This window comes from Ranitomeya variabilis, chromosome 2 (assembly GCF_051348905.1).
Source record: "Ranitomeya variabilis isolate aRanVar5 chromosome 2, aRanVar5.hap1, whole genome shotgun sequence".
Taxonomy (NCBI): domain Eukaryota; kingdom Metazoa; phylum Chordata; class Amphibia; order Anura; family Dendrobatidae; genus Ranitomeya; species Ranitomeya variabilis.
Window position 1 is genome coordinate 1107275324 of NC_135233.1, and position 12637 is coordinate 1107287960.

Consider the following 12637-nt stretch of genomic DNA (forward strand, 5'->3'; position numbering starts at 1 on the left):
GTCTCTGGGTGGACTGCAAAAGGGTGCGACGTCCCTGGGTGGACTCGAACCACCAACCTTTCGGTTAACAGCCGAACGCGCTAACCGATTGCGCCACAGAGACCCAATGGACCACAATTTTTGCCTGCACCTTAAGCAAGGTCAGACACCGTTTCTTCAAATGATTTTCAACAATATGACTAAAGGAAACAGAAAAAAACAAAGAAATAATTGCAAAACACCAAGAATAATCTAGTTGCCAACAGATAAGAAATGGCTGATAAATTACACGACACAGACCAGAAGGCAGACAGTAATTAGACTTCGACTCTAAGCATCCAACACTACGAGCAGAGTGGCGCAGCGGAAGCGTGCTGGGCCCATAACCCAGAGGTCGATGGATCGAAACCATCCTCTGCTAAAAGGTTGTGTTTTATACTTTTCATCATTACATTGCATCCAAATGCTTCTGTCAACAGAAAGTTTAGTGTTATTGCAGAAAATGTCAAAAAAACGTACACTTCCGAAAGCGTTGGTGGTATAGTGGTGAGCATAGCTGCCTTCCAAGCAGTTGACCCGGGTTCGATTCCCGGCCAACGCATGTCTTGCTTTTCACCATTGGTGTTGCATTTATTCTCTTTTAATGTTTTGTGTTAAGGCTCATGCTCTACTCTCTTCTTACAGTTTAGCAACCACAGAAAGGAGGAAAAAAAAAGACCAGGAGGCCTTCACGACCTCTCAGCATTTTCGATAAACAAACCAACCCATAAAAGTTCAACGGTTCTCCTTGGGATTGTGCTACATCACAACTTTTTTCTACAAACTATGCAAGTTTTTTCACTGTCCCCGGTTTGATTCTCCATGTGCATAGAAAGGGTTTGCTAGAAAGTTGCTCGACTGTATTTGTAGGTCACCAATCACGTTGTGGACTCCTTAAATGTTCTTCAAGTATGGGAAAACGGAGTCCACACTTAAAAAAAAAAAAAAAAAAAAAAAAAGCAATGTCATCTGTGACTGTATATGAAAATTGTGACCTGGTGTGACGTGAAACTGACGTCAAGTTTCACAGGTTTGGGGGATTAGCTCAAGTGGTAGAGCGCTCGCTTAGCATGCGAGAGGTAGCGGGATCGATGCCCGCATTCTCCAATGCTACCATTGGATTCCTTTTTCGCAGAGTTGAATGAATCATTTTTACCATCTGCCCGTGGCACCCACGGCCAAACCTAGGAGGCTTTCGACAGTGGCCAAAACAATCCTTCGATAGCTCAGCTGGTAGAGCGGAGGACTGTAGCTCTAAATTAGCAATCCTTAGGTCGCTGGTTCAATTCCGGCTCGAAGGAAGTTTTGTTTATCTTATCTCATACAGAAAGTTTTTCTCCAGTTTGCCTCGTGAATTCAAAACATAGTCAGCAAAATGGCTTTTACATGAGAGAGATGCTCAGCACCAATGCAAAAACTTCTCCAACTGTGCAACGTCTCTGGGTGGACTGCAAAAGGGTGCGACGTCCCTGGGTGGACTCGAACCACCAACCTTTCGGTTAACAGCCGAACGCGCTAACCGATTGCGCCACAGAGACCCAATGGACCACAATTTTTGCCTGCACCTTAAGCAAGGTCAGACACCGTTTCTTCAAATGATTTTCAACAATATGACTAAAGGAAACAGAAAAAAACAAAGAAATAATTGCAAAACACCAAGAATAATCTAGTTGCCAACAGATAAGAAATGGCTGATAAATTACACGACACAGACCAGAAGGCAGACAGTAATTAGACTTCGACTCTAAGCATCCAACACTACGAGCAGAGTGGCGCAGCGGAAGCGTGCTGGGCCCATAACCCAGAGGTCGATGGATCGAAACCATCCTCTGCTAAAAGGTTGTGTTTTATACTTTTCATCATTACATTGCATCCAAATGCTTCTGTCAACAGAAAGTTTAGTGTTATTGCAGAAAATGTCAAAAAAACGTACACTTCCGAAAGCGTTGGTGGTATAGTGGTGAGCATAGCTGCCTTCCAAGCAGTTGACCCGGGTTCGATTCCCGGCCAACGCATGTCTTGCTTTTCACCATTGGTGTTGCATTTATTCTCTTTTAATGTTTTGTGTTAAGGCTCATGCTCTACTCTCTTCTTACAGTTTAGCAACCACAGAAAGGAGGAAAAAAAAAGACCAGGAGGCCTTCACGACCTCTCAGCATTTTCGATAAACAAACCAACCCATAAAAGTTCAACGGTTCTCCTTGGGATTGTGCTACATCACAACTTTTTTCTACAAACTATGCAAGTTTTTTCACTGTCCCCGGTTTGATTCTCCATGTGCATAGAAAGGGTTTGCTAGAAAGTTGCTCGACTGTATTTGTAGGTCACCAATCACGTTGTGGACTCCTTAAATGTTCTTCAAGTATGGGAAAACGGAGTCCACACTTAAAAAAAAAAAAAAAAAAAAAAAGCAATGTCATCTGTGACTGTATATGAAAATTGTGACCTGGTGTGACGTGAAACTGACGTCAAGTTTCACAGGTTTGGGGGATTAGCTCAAGTGGTAGAGCGCTCGCTTAGCATGCGAGAGGTAGCGGGATCGATGCCCGCATTCTCCAATGCTACCATTGGATTCCTTTTTCGCAGAGTTGAATGAATCATTTTTACCATCTGCCCGTGGCACCCACGGCCAAACCTAGGAGGCTTTCGACAGTGGCCAAAACAATCCTTCGATAGCTCAGCTGGTAGAGCGGAGGACTGTAGCTCTAAATTAGCAATCCTTAGGTCGCTGGTTCAATTCCGACTCGAAGGAAGTTTTGTTTATCTTATCTCATACAGAAAGTTTTTCTCCAGTTTGCCTCGTGAATTCAAAACATAGTCAGCAAAATGGCTTTTACATGAGAGAGATGCTCAGCACCAATGCAAAAACTTCTCCAACTGTGCAACGTCTCTGGGTGGACTGCAAAAGGGTGCGACGTCCCTGGGTGGACTCGAACCACCAACCTTTCGGTTAACAGCCGAACGCGCTAACCGATTGCGCCACAGAGACCCAATGGACCACAATTTTTGCCTGCACCTTAAGCAAGGTCAGACACCGTTTCTTCAAATGATTTTCAACAATATGACTAAAGGAAACAGAAAAAAACAAAGAAATAATTGCAAAACACCAAGAATAATCTAGTTGCCAACAGATAAGAAATGGCTGATAAATTACACGACACAGACCAGAAGGCAGACAGTAATTAGACTTCGACTCTAAGCATCCAACACTACGAGCAGAGTGGCGCAGCGGAAGCGTGCTGGGCCCATAACCCAGAGGTCGATGGATCGAAACCATCCTCTGCTAAAAGGTTGTGTTTTATACTTTTCATCATTACATTGCATCCAAATGCTTCTGTCAACAGAAAGTTTAGTGTTATTGCAGAAAATGTCAAAAAAACGTACACTTCCGAAAGCGTTGGTGGTATAGTGGTGAGCATAGCTGCCTTCCAAGCAGTTGACCCGGGTTCGATTCCCGGCCAACGCATGTCTTGCTTTTCACCATTGGTGTTGCATTTATTCTCTTTTAATGTTTTGTGTTAAGGCTCATGCTCTACTCTCTTCTTACAGTTTAGCAACCACAGAAAGGAGGAAAAAAAAAGACCAGGAGGCCTTCACGACCTCTCAGCATTTTCGATAAACAAACCAACCCATAAAAGTTCAACGGTTCTCCTTGGGATTGTGCTACATCACAACTTTTTTCTACAAACTATGCAAGTTTTTTCACTGTCCCCGGTTTGATTCTCCATGTGCATAGAAAGGGTTTGCTAGAAAGTTGCTCGACTGTATTTGTAGGTCACCAATCACGTTGTGGACTCCTTAAATGTTCTTCAAGTATGGGAAAACAGAGTCCACACTTAAAAAAAAAAAAAAAAAAAAAAAGCAATGTCATCTGTGACTGTATATGAAAATTGTGACCTGGTGTGACGTGAAACTGACGTCAAGTTTCACAGGTTTGGGGGATTAGCTCAAGTGGTAGAGCGCTCGCTTAGCATGCGAGACGTAGCGGGATCGATGCCCGCATTCTCCAATGCTACCATTGGATTCCTTTTTCGCAGAGTTGAATGAATCATTTTTACCATCTGCCCGTGGCACCCACGGCCAAACCTAGGAGGCTTTCGACAGTGGCCAAAACAATCCTTCGATAGCTCAGCTGGTAGAGCGGAGGACTGTAGCTCTAAATTAGCAATCCTTAGGTCGCTGGTTCAATTCCGGCTCGAAGGAAGTTTTGTTTATCTTATCTCATACAGAAAGTTTTTCTCCAGTTTGCCTCGTGAATTCAAAACATAGTCAGCAAAATGGCTTTTACATGAGAGAGATGCTCAGCACCAATGCAAAAACTTCTCCAACTGTGCAACGTCTCTGGGTGGACTGCAAAAGGGTGCGACGTCCCTGGGTGGACTCGAACCACCAACCTTTCGGTTAACAGCCGAACGCGCTAACCGATTGCGCCACAGAGACCCAATGGACCACAATTTTTGCCTGCACCTTAAGCAAGGTCAGACACCGTTTCTTCAAATGATTTTCAACAATATGACTAAAGGAAACAGAAAAAAACAAAGAAATAATTGCAAAACACCAAGAATAATCTAGTTGCCAACAGATAAGAAATGGCTGATAAATTACACGACACAGACCAGAAGGCAGACAGTAATTAGACTTCGACTCTAAGCATCCAACACTACGAGCAGAGTGGCGCAGCGGAAGCGTGCTGGGCCCATAACCCAGAGGTCGATGGATCGAAACCATCCTCTGCTAAAAGGTTGTGTTTTATACTTTTCATCATTACATTGCATCCAAATGCTTCTGTCAACAGAAAGTTTAGTGTTATTGCAGAAAATGTCAAAAAAACGTACACTTCCGAAAGCGTTGGTGGTATAGTGGTGAGCATAGCTGCCTTCCAAGCAGTTGACCCGGGTTCGATTCCCGGCCAACGCATGTCTTGCTTTTCACCATTGGTGTTGCATTTATTCTCTTTTAATGTTTTGTGTTAAGGCTCATGCTCTACTCTCTTCTTACAGTTTAGCAACCACAGAAAGGAGGAAAAAAAAAGACCAGGAGGCCTTCACGACCTCTCAGCATTTTCGATAAACAAACCAACCCATAAAAGTTCAACGGTTCTCCTTGGGATTGTGCTACATCACAACTTTTTTCTACAAACTATGCAAGTTTTTTCACTGTCCCCGGTTTGATTCTCCATGTGCATAGAAAGGGTTTGCTAGAAAGTTGCTCGACTGTATTTGTAGGTCACCAATCACGTTGTGGACTCCTTAAATGTTCTTCAAGTATGGGAAAACGGAGTCCACACTTAAAAAAAAAAAAAAAAAAAAAAAAAGCAATGTCATCTGTGACTGTATATGAAAATTGTGACCTGGTGTGACGTGAAACTGACGTCAAGTTTCACAGGTTTGGGGGATTAGCTCAAGTGGTAGAGCGCTCGCTTAGCATGCGAGAGGTAGCGGGATCGATGCCCGCATTCTCCAATGCTACCATTGGATTCCTTTTTCGCAGAGTTGAATGAATCATTTTTACCATCTGCCCGTGGCACCCACGGCCAAACCTAGGAGGCTTTCGACAGTGGCCAAAACAATCCTTCGATAGCTCAGCTGGTAGAGCGGAGGACTGTAGCTCTAAATTAGCAATCCTTAGGTCGCTGGTTCAATTCCGGCTCGAAGGAAGTTTTGTTTATCTTATCTCATACAGAAAGTTTTTCTCCAGTTTGCCTCGTGAATTCAAAACATAGTCAGCAAAATGGCTTTTACATGAGAGAGATGCTCAGCACCAATGCAAAAACTTCTCCAACTGTGCAACGTCTCTGGGTGGACTGCAAAAGGGTGCGACGTCCCTGGGTGGACTCGAACCACCAACCTTTCGGTTAACAGCCGAACGCGCTAACCGATTGCGCCACAGAGACCCAATGGACCACAATTTTTGCCTGCACCTTAAGCAAGGTCAGACACCGTTTCTTCAAATGATTTTCAACAATATGACTAAAGGAAACAGAAAAAAACAAAGAAATAATTGCAAAACACCAAGAATAATCTAGTTGCCAACAGATAAGAAATGGCTGATAAATTACACGACACAGACCAGAAGGCAGACAGTAATTAGACTTCGACTCTAAGCATCCAACACTACGAGCAGAGTGGCGCAGCGGAAGCGTGCTGGGCCCATAACCCAGAGGTCGATGGATCGAAACCATCCTCTGCTAAAAGGTTGTGTTTTATACTTTTCATCATTACATTGCATCCAAATGCTTCTGTCAACAGAAAGTTTAGTGTTATTGCAGAAAATGTCAAAAAAACGTACACTTCCGAAAGCGTTGGTGGTATAGTGGTGAGCATAGCTGCCTTCCAAGCAGTTGACCCGGGTTCGATTCCCGGCCAACGCATGTCTTGCTTTTCACCATTGGTGTTGCATTTATTCTCTTTTAATGTTTTGTGTTAAGGCTCATGCTCTACTCTCTTCTTACAGTTTAGCAACCACAGAAAGGAGGAAAAAAAAAGACCAGGAGGCCTTCACGACCTCTCAGCATTTTCGGTAAACAAACCAACCCATAAAAGTTCAACGGTTCTCCTTGGGATTGTGCTACATCACAACTTTTTTCTACAAACTATGCAAGTTTTTTCACTGTCCCCGGTTTGATTCTCCATGTGCATAGAAAGGGTTTGCTAGAAAGTTGCTCGACTGTATTTGTAGGTCACCAATCACGTTGTGGACTCCTTAAATGTTCTTCAAGTATGGGAAAACGGAGTCCACACTTAAAAAAAAAAAAAAAAAAAAAAAAAAGCAATGTCATCTGTGACTGTATATGAAAATTGTGACCTGGTGTGACGTGAAACTGACGTCAAGTTTCACAGGTTTGGGGGATTAGCTCAAGTGGTAGAGCGCTCGCTTAGCATGCGAGAGGTAGCGGGATCGATGCCCGCATTCTCCAATGCTACCATTGGATTCCTTTTTCGCAGAGTTGAATGAATCATTTTTACCATCTGCCCGTGGCACCCACGGCCAAACCTAGGAGGCTTTCGACAGTGGCCAAAACAATCCTTCGATAGCTCAGCTGGTAGAGCGGAGGACTGTAGCTCTAAATTAGCAATCCTTAGGTCGCTGGTTCAATTCCGGCTCGAAGGAAGTTTTGTTTATCTTATCTCATACAGAAAGTTTTTCTCCAGTTTGCCTTGTGAATTCAAAACATAGTCAGCAAAATGGCTTTTACATGAGAGAGATGCTCAGCACCAATGCAAAAACTTCTCCAACTGTGCAACGTCTCTGGGTGGACTGCAAAAGGGTGCGACGTCCCTGGGTGGACTCGAACCACCAACCTTTCGGTTAACAGCCAAACGCGCTAACCGATTGCGCCACAGAGACCCAATGGACCACAATTTTTGCCTGCACCTTAAGCAAGGTCAGACACCGTTTCTTCAAATGATTTTCAACAATATGACTAAAGGAAACAGAAAAAAACAAAGAAATAATTGCAAAACACCAAGAATAATCTAGTTGCCAACAGATAAGAAATGGCTGATAAATTACACGACACAGACCAGAAGGCAGACAGTAATTAGACTTCGACTCTAAGCATCCAACACTACGAGCAGAGTGGCGCAGCGGAAGCGTGCTGGGCCCATAACCCAGAGGTCGATGGATCGAAACCATCCTCTGCTAAAAGGTTGTGTTTTATACTTTTCATCATTACATTGCATCCAAATGCTTCTGTCAACAGAAAGTTTAGTGTTATTGCAGAAAATGTCAAAAAAACGTACACTTCCGAAAGCGTTGGTGGTATAGTGGTGAGCATAGCTGCCTTCCAAGCAGTTGACCCGGGTTCGATTCCCGGCCAACGCATGTCTTGCTTTTCACCATTGGTGTTGCATTTATTCTCTTTTAATGTTTTGTGTTAAGGCTCATGCTCTACTCTCTTCTTACAGTTTAGCAACCACAGAAAGGAGGAAAAAAAAAGACCAGGAGGCCTTCACGACCTCTCAGCATTTTCGATAAACAAACCAACCCATAAAAGTTCAACGGTTCTCCTTGGGATTGTGCTACATCACAACTTTTTTCTACAAACTATGCAAGTTTTTTCACTGTCCCCGGTTTGATTCTCCATGTGCATAGAAAGGGTTTGCTAGAAAGTTGCTCGACTGTATTTGTAGGTCACCAATCACGTTGTGGACTCCTTAAATGTTCTTCAAGTATGGGAAAACGGAGTCCACACTTAAAAAAAAAAAAAAAAAAAAAAAAAGCAATGTCATCTGTGACTGTATATGAAAATTGTGACCTGGTGTGACGTGAAACTGACGTCAAGTTTCACAGGTTTGGGGGATTAGCTCAAGTGGTAGAGCGCTCGCTTAGCATGCGAGAGGTAGCGGGATCGATGCCCGCATTCTCCAATGCTACCATTGGATTCCTTTTTCGCAGAGTTGAATGAATCATTTTTACCATCTGCCCGTGGCACCCACGGCCAAACCTAGGAGGCTTTCGACAGTGGCCAAAACAATCCTTCGATAGCTCAGCTGGTAGAGCGGAGGACTGTAGCTCTAAATTAGCAATCCTTAGGTCGCTGGTTCAATTCCGGCTCGAAGGAAGTTTTGTTTATCTTATCTCATACAGAAAGTTTTTCTCCAGTTTGCCTCGTGAATTCAAAACATAGTCAGCAAAATGGCTTTTACATGAGAGAGATGCTCAGCACCAATGCAAAAACTTCTCCAACTGTGCAACGTCTCTGGGTGGACTGCAAAAGGGTGCGACGTCCCTGGGTGGACTCGAACCACCAACCTTTCGGTTAACAGCCGAACGCGCTAACCGATTGCGCCACAGAGACCCAATGGACCACAATTTTTGCCTGCACCTTAAGCAAGGTCAGACACCGTTTCTTCAAATGATTTTCAACAATATGACTAAAGGAAACAGAAAAAAACAAAGAAATAATTGCAAAACACCAAGAATAATCTAGTTGCCAACAGATAAGAAATGGCTGATAAATTACACGACACAGACCAGAAGGCAGACAGTAATTAGACTTCGACTCTAAGCATCCAACACTACGAGCAGAGTGGCGCAGCGGAAGCGTGCTGGGCCCATAACCCAGAGGTCGATGGATCGAAACCATCCTCTGCTAAAAGGTTGTGTTTTATACTTTTCATCATTACATTGCATCCAAATGCTTCTGTCAACAGAAAGTTTAGTGTTATTGCAGAAAATGTCAAAAAAACGTACACTTCCGAAAGCGTTGGTGGTATAGTGGTGAGCATAGCTGCCTTCCAAGCAGTTGACCCGGGTTCGATTCCCGGCCAACGCATGTCTTGCTTTTCACCATTGGTGTTGCATTTATTCTCTTTTAATGTTTTGTGTTAAGGCTCATGCTCTACTCTCTTCTTACAGTTTAGCAACCACAGAAAGGAGGAAAAAAAAAGACCAGGAGGCCTTCACGACCTCTCAGCATTTTCGGTAAACAAACCAACCCATAAAAGTTCAACGGTTCTCCTTGGGATTGTGCTACATCACAACTTTTTTCTACAAACTATGCAAGTTTTTTCACTGTCCCCGGTTTGATTCTCCATGTGCATAGAAAGGGTTTGCTAGAAAGTTGCTCGACTGTATTTGTAGGTCACCAATCACGTTGTGGACTCCTTAAATGTTCTTCAAGTATGGGAAAACGGAGTCCACACTTAAAAAAAAAAAAAAAAAAAAAAAAAGCAATGTCATCTGTGACTGTATATGAAAATTGTGACCTGGTGTGACGTGAAACTGACGTCAAGTTTCACAGGTTTGGGGGATTAGCTCAAGTGGTAGAGCGCTCGCTTAGCATGCGAGAGGTAGCGGGATCGATGCCCGCATTCTCCAATGCTACCATTGGATTCCTTTTTCGCAGAGTTGAATGAATCATTTTTACCATCTGCCCGTGGCACCCACGGCCAAACCTAGGAGGCTTTCGACAGTGGCCAAAACAATCCTTCGATAGCTCAGCTGGTAGAGCGGAGGACTGTAGCTCTAAATTAGCAATCCTTAGGTCGCTGGTTCAATTCCGGCTCGAAGGAAGTTTTGTTTATCTTATCTCATACAGAAAGTTTTTCTCCAGTTTGCCTCGTGAATTCAAAACATAGTCAGCAAAATGGCTTTTACATGAGAGAGATGCTCAGCACCAATGCAAAAACTTCTCCAACTGTGCAACGTCTCTGGGTGGACTGCAAAAGGGTGCGACGTCCCTGGGTGGACTCGAACCACCAACCTTTCGGTTAACAGCCGAACGCGCTAACCGATTGCGCCACAGAGACCCAATGGACCACAATTTTTGCCTGCACCTTAAGCAAGGTCAGACACCGTTTCTTCAAATGATTTTCAACAATATGACTAAAGGAAACAGAAAAAAACAAAGAAATAATTGCAAAACACCAAGAATAATCTAGTTGCCAACAGATAAGAAATGGCTGATAAATTACACGACACAGACCAGAAGGCAGACAGTAATTAGACTTCGACTCTAAGCATCCAACACTACGAGCAGAGTGGCGCAGCGGAAGCGTGCTGGGCCCATAACCCAGAGGTCGATGGATCGAAACCATCCTCTGCTAAAAGGTTGTGTTTTATACTTTTCATCATTACATTGCATCCAAATGCTTCTGTCAACAGAAAGTTTAGTGTTATTGCAGAAAATGTCAAAAAAACGTACACTTCCGAAAGCGTTGGTGGTATAGTGGTGAGCATAGCTGCCTTCCAAGCAGTTGACCCGGGTTCGATTCCCGGCCAACGCATGTCTTGCTTTTCACCATTGGTGTTGCATTTATTCTCTTTTAATGTTTTGTGTTAAGGCTCATGCTCTACTCTCTTCTTACAGTTTAGCAACCACAGAAAGGAGGAAAAAAAAAGACCAGGAGGCCTTCACGACCTCTCAGCATTTTCGGTAAACAAACCAACCCATAAAAGTTCAACGGTTCTCCTTGGGATTGTGCTACATCACAACTTTTTTCTACAAACTATGCAAGTTTTTTCACTGTCCCCGGTTTGATTCTCCATGTGCATAGAAAGGGTTTGCTAGAAAGTTGCTCGACTGTATTTGTAGGTCACCAATCACGTTGTGGACTCCTTAAATGTTCTTCAAGTATGGGAAAACGGAGTCCACACTTAAAAAAAAAAAAAAAAAAAAAAAAAAAGCAATGTCATCTGTGACTGTATATGAAAATTGTGACCTGGTGTGACGTGAAACTGACGTCAAGTTTCACAGGTTTGGGGGATTAGCTCAAGTGGTAGAGCGCTCGCTTAGCATGCGAGAGGTAGCGGGATCGATGCCCGCATTCTCCAATGCTACCATTGGATTCCTTTTTCGCAGAGTTGAATGAATCATTTTTACCATCTGCCCGTGGCACCCACGGCCAAACCTAGGAGGCTTTCGACAGTGGCCAAAACAATCCTTCGATAGCTCAGCTGGTAGAGCGGAGGACTGTAGCTCTAAATTAGCAATCCTTAGGTCGCTGGTTCAATTCCGGCTCGAAGGAAGTTTTGTTTATCTTATCTCATACAGAAAGTTTTTCTCCAGTTTGCCTCGTGAATTCAAAACATAGTCAGCAAAATGGCTTTTACATGAGAGAGATGCTCAGCACCAATGCAAAAACTTCTCCAACTGTGCAACGTCTCTGGGTGGACTGCAAAAGGGTGCGACGTCCCTGGGTGGACTCGAACCACCAACCTTTCGGTTAACAGCCAAACGCGCTAACCGATTGCGCCACAGAGACCCAATGGACCACAATTTTTGCCTGCACCTTAAGCAAGGTCAGACACCGTTTCTTCAAATGATTTTCAACAATATGACTAAAGGAAACAGAAAAAAACAAAGAAATAATTGCAAAACACCAAGAATAATCTAGTTGCCAACAGATAAGAAATGGCTGATAAATTACACGACACAGACCAGAAGGCAGACAGTAATTAGACTTCGACTCTAAGCATCCAACACTACGAGCAGAGTGGCGCAGCGGAAGCGTGCTGGGCCCATAACCCAGAGGTCGATGGATCGAAACCATCCTCTGCTAAAAGGTTGTGTTTTATACTTTTCATCATTACATTGCATCCAAATGCTTCTGTCAACAGAAAGTTTAGTGTTATTGCAGAAAATGTCAAAAAAACGTACACTTCCGAAAGCGTTGGTGGTATAGTGGTGAGCATAGCTGCCTTCCAAGCAGTTGACCCGGGTTCGATTCCCGGCCAACGCATGTCTTGCTTTTCACCATTGGTGTTGCATTTATTCTCTTTTAATGTTTTGTGTTAAGGCTCATGCTCTACTCTCTTCTTACAGTTTAGCAACCACAGAAAGGAGGAAAAAAAAAGACCAGGAGGCCTTCACGACCTCTCAGCATTTTCGATAAACAAACCAACCCATAAAAGTTCAACGGTTCTCCTTGGGATTGTGCTACATCACAACTTTTTTCTACAAACTATGCAAGTTTTTTCACTGTCCCCGGTTTGATTCTCCATGTGCATAGAAAGGGTTTGCTAGAAAGTTGCTCGACTGTATTTGTAGGTCACCAATCACGTTGTGGACTCCTTAAATGTTCTTCAAGTATGGGAAAACGGAGTCCACACTTAAAAAAAAAAAAAAAAAAAAAAAAAGCAATGTCATCTGTGACTGTATATGAAAATTGTGACC

At 43.4% G+C, this 12637-nt stretch overlaps 30 non-coding genes across 30 annotated transcripts; 23 read left to right on the forward strand and 7 right to left on the reverse strand.

Annotated features, from left to right (window-relative positions):
- Positions 1 to 29: 29 nt before the first annotated feature.
- On the reverse strand, positions 30 to 103 carry TRNAN-GUU (transfer RNA asparagine (anticodon GUU)). The gene has a single exon. It is a non-coding gene; the product is annotated as a tRNA-Asn (tRNA).
- Positions 104 to 508: 405 nt separating this feature from the next.
- Positions 509 to 580, forward strand: TRNAG-UCC (transfer RNA glycine (anticodon UCC)). Its single transcript has one exon. It is a non-coding gene; the product is annotated as a tRNA-Gly (tRNA).
- Positions 581 to 1052: 472 nt separating this feature from the next.
- On the forward strand, positions 1053 to 1125 carry TRNAA-AGC (transfer RNA alanine (anticodon AGC)). Its single transcript has one exon. It is a non-coding gene; the product is annotated as a tRNA-Ala (tRNA).
- Positions 1126 to 1233: 108 nt separating this feature from the next.
- On the forward strand, positions 1234 to 1319 carry TRNAY-GUA (transfer RNA tyrosine (anticodon GUA)). Its single transcript is given in 2 exon segments — positions 1234 to 1270; positions 1284 to 1319. It is a non-coding gene; the product is annotated as a tRNA-Tyr (tRNA).
- A 163-nt stretch (positions 1320 to 1482) lies between these two features.
- Positions 1483 to 1556, reverse strand: TRNAN-GUU (transfer RNA asparagine (anticodon GUU)). The gene has a single exon. It is a non-coding gene; the product is annotated as a tRNA-Asn (tRNA).
- Positions 1557 to 1961: 405 nt separating this feature from the next.
- Positions 1962 to 2033, forward strand: TRNAG-UCC (transfer RNA glycine (anticodon UCC)). Its single transcript has one exon. It is a non-coding gene; the product is annotated as a tRNA-Gly (tRNA).
- Positions 2034 to 2503: 470 nt separating this feature from the next.
- Positions 2504 to 2576, forward strand: TRNAA-AGC (transfer RNA alanine (anticodon AGC)). Its single transcript has one exon. It is a non-coding gene; the product is annotated as a tRNA-Ala (tRNA).
- Positions 2577 to 2933: 357 nt separating this feature from the next.
- On the reverse strand, positions 2934 to 3007 carry TRNAN-GUU (transfer RNA asparagine (anticodon GUU)). Its single transcript has one exon. It is a non-coding gene; the product is annotated as a tRNA-Asn (tRNA).
- Positions 3008 to 3412: 405 nt separating this feature from the next.
- TRNAG-UCC (transfer RNA glycine (anticodon UCC)) lies at positions 3413 to 3484 on the forward strand. The gene has a single exon. It is a non-coding gene; the product is annotated as a tRNA-Gly (tRNA).
- A 651-nt stretch (positions 3485 to 4135) lies between these two features.
- On the forward strand, positions 4136 to 4221 carry TRNAY-GUA (transfer RNA tyrosine (anticodon GUA)). The gene is given in 2 exon segments: positions 4136 to 4172; positions 4186 to 4221. It is a non-coding gene; the product is annotated as a tRNA-Tyr (tRNA).
- A 163-nt stretch (positions 4222 to 4384) lies between these two features.
- Positions 4385 to 4458, reverse strand: TRNAN-GUU (transfer RNA asparagine (anticodon GUU)). Its single transcript has one exon. It is a non-coding gene; the product is annotated as a tRNA-Asn (tRNA).
- Positions 4459 to 4863: 405 nt separating this feature from the next.
- Positions 4864 to 4935, forward strand: TRNAG-UCC (transfer RNA glycine (anticodon UCC)). The gene has a single exon. It is a non-coding gene; the product is annotated as a tRNA-Gly (tRNA).
- Positions 4936 to 5407: 472 nt separating this feature from the next.
- On the forward strand, positions 5408 to 5480 carry TRNAA-AGC (transfer RNA alanine (anticodon AGC)). The gene has a single exon. It is a non-coding gene; the product is annotated as a tRNA-Ala (tRNA).
- Positions 5481 to 5588: 108 nt separating this feature from the next.
- On the forward strand, positions 5589 to 5674 carry TRNAY-GUA (transfer RNA tyrosine (anticodon GUA)). The gene is given in 2 exon segments: positions 5589 to 5625; positions 5639 to 5674. It is a non-coding gene; the product is annotated as a tRNA-Tyr (tRNA).
- Positions 5675 to 5837: 163 nt separating this feature from the next.
- On the reverse strand, positions 5838 to 5911 carry TRNAN-GUU (transfer RNA asparagine (anticodon GUU)). The gene has a single exon. It is a non-coding gene; the product is annotated as a tRNA-Asn (tRNA).
- Positions 5912 to 6316: 405 nt separating this feature from the next.
- TRNAG-UCC (transfer RNA glycine (anticodon UCC)) lies at positions 6317 to 6388 on the forward strand. Its single transcript has one exon. It is a non-coding gene; the product is annotated as a tRNA-Gly (tRNA).
- A 473-nt stretch (positions 6389 to 6861) lies between these two features.
- On the forward strand, positions 6862 to 6934 carry TRNAA-AGC (transfer RNA alanine (anticodon AGC)). The gene has a single exon. It is a non-coding gene; the product is annotated as a tRNA-Ala (tRNA).
- A 108-nt stretch (positions 6935 to 7042) lies between these two features.
- Positions 7043 to 7128, forward strand: TRNAY-GUA (transfer RNA tyrosine (anticodon GUA)). Its single transcript is given in 2 exon segments — positions 7043 to 7079; positions 7093 to 7128. It is a non-coding gene; the product is annotated as a tRNA-Tyr (tRNA).
- Positions 7129 to 7770: 642 nt separating this feature from the next.
- On the forward strand, positions 7771 to 7842 carry TRNAG-UCC (transfer RNA glycine (anticodon UCC)). The gene has a single exon. It is a non-coding gene; the product is annotated as a tRNA-Gly (tRNA).
- A 472-nt stretch (positions 7843 to 8314) lies between these two features.
- TRNAA-AGC (transfer RNA alanine (anticodon AGC)) lies at positions 8315 to 8387 on the forward strand. The gene has a single exon. It is a non-coding gene; the product is annotated as a tRNA-Ala (tRNA).
- A 108-nt stretch (positions 8388 to 8495) lies between these two features.
- TRNAY-GUA (transfer RNA tyrosine (anticodon GUA)) lies at positions 8496 to 8581 on the forward strand. Its single transcript is given in 2 exon segments — positions 8496 to 8532; positions 8546 to 8581. It is a non-coding gene; the product is annotated as a tRNA-Tyr (tRNA).
- Positions 8582 to 8744: 163 nt separating this feature from the next.
- On the reverse strand, positions 8745 to 8818 carry TRNAN-GUU (transfer RNA asparagine (anticodon GUU)). The gene has a single exon. It is a non-coding gene; the product is annotated as a tRNA-Asn (tRNA).
- Positions 8819 to 9223: 405 nt separating this feature from the next.
- On the forward strand, positions 9224 to 9295 carry TRNAG-UCC (transfer RNA glycine (anticodon UCC)). Its single transcript has one exon. It is a non-coding gene; the product is annotated as a tRNA-Gly (tRNA).
- A 472-nt stretch (positions 9296 to 9767) lies between these two features.
- Positions 9768 to 9840, forward strand: TRNAA-AGC (transfer RNA alanine (anticodon AGC)). Its single transcript has one exon. It is a non-coding gene; the product is annotated as a tRNA-Ala (tRNA).
- Positions 9841 to 9948: 108 nt separating this feature from the next.
- TRNAY-GUA (transfer RNA tyrosine (anticodon GUA)) lies at positions 9949 to 10034 on the forward strand. The gene is given in 2 exon segments: positions 9949 to 9985; positions 9999 to 10034. It is a non-coding gene; the product is annotated as a tRNA-Tyr (tRNA).
- A 163-nt stretch (positions 10035 to 10197) lies between these two features.
- TRNAN-GUU (transfer RNA asparagine (anticodon GUU)) lies at positions 10198 to 10271 on the reverse strand. Its single transcript has one exon. It is a non-coding gene; the product is annotated as a tRNA-Asn (tRNA).
- Positions 10272 to 10676: 405 nt separating this feature from the next.
- Positions 10677 to 10748, forward strand: TRNAG-UCC (transfer RNA glycine (anticodon UCC)). Its single transcript has one exon. It is a non-coding gene; the product is annotated as a tRNA-Gly (tRNA).
- Positions 10749 to 11222: 474 nt separating this feature from the next.
- On the forward strand, positions 11223 to 11295 carry TRNAA-AGC (transfer RNA alanine (anticodon AGC)). Its single transcript has one exon. It is a non-coding gene; the product is annotated as a tRNA-Ala (tRNA).
- Positions 11296 to 11403: 108 nt separating this feature from the next.
- Positions 11404 to 11489, forward strand: TRNAY-GUA (transfer RNA tyrosine (anticodon GUA)). The gene is given in 2 exon segments: positions 11404 to 11440; positions 11454 to 11489. It is a non-coding gene; the product is annotated as a tRNA-Tyr (tRNA).
- A 642-nt stretch (positions 11490 to 12131) lies between these two features.
- Positions 12132 to 12203, forward strand: TRNAG-UCC (transfer RNA glycine (anticodon UCC)). Its single transcript has one exon. It is a non-coding gene; the product is annotated as a tRNA-Gly (tRNA).
- The last annotated feature ends 434 nt before the right edge of the window (positions 12204 to 12637 follow it).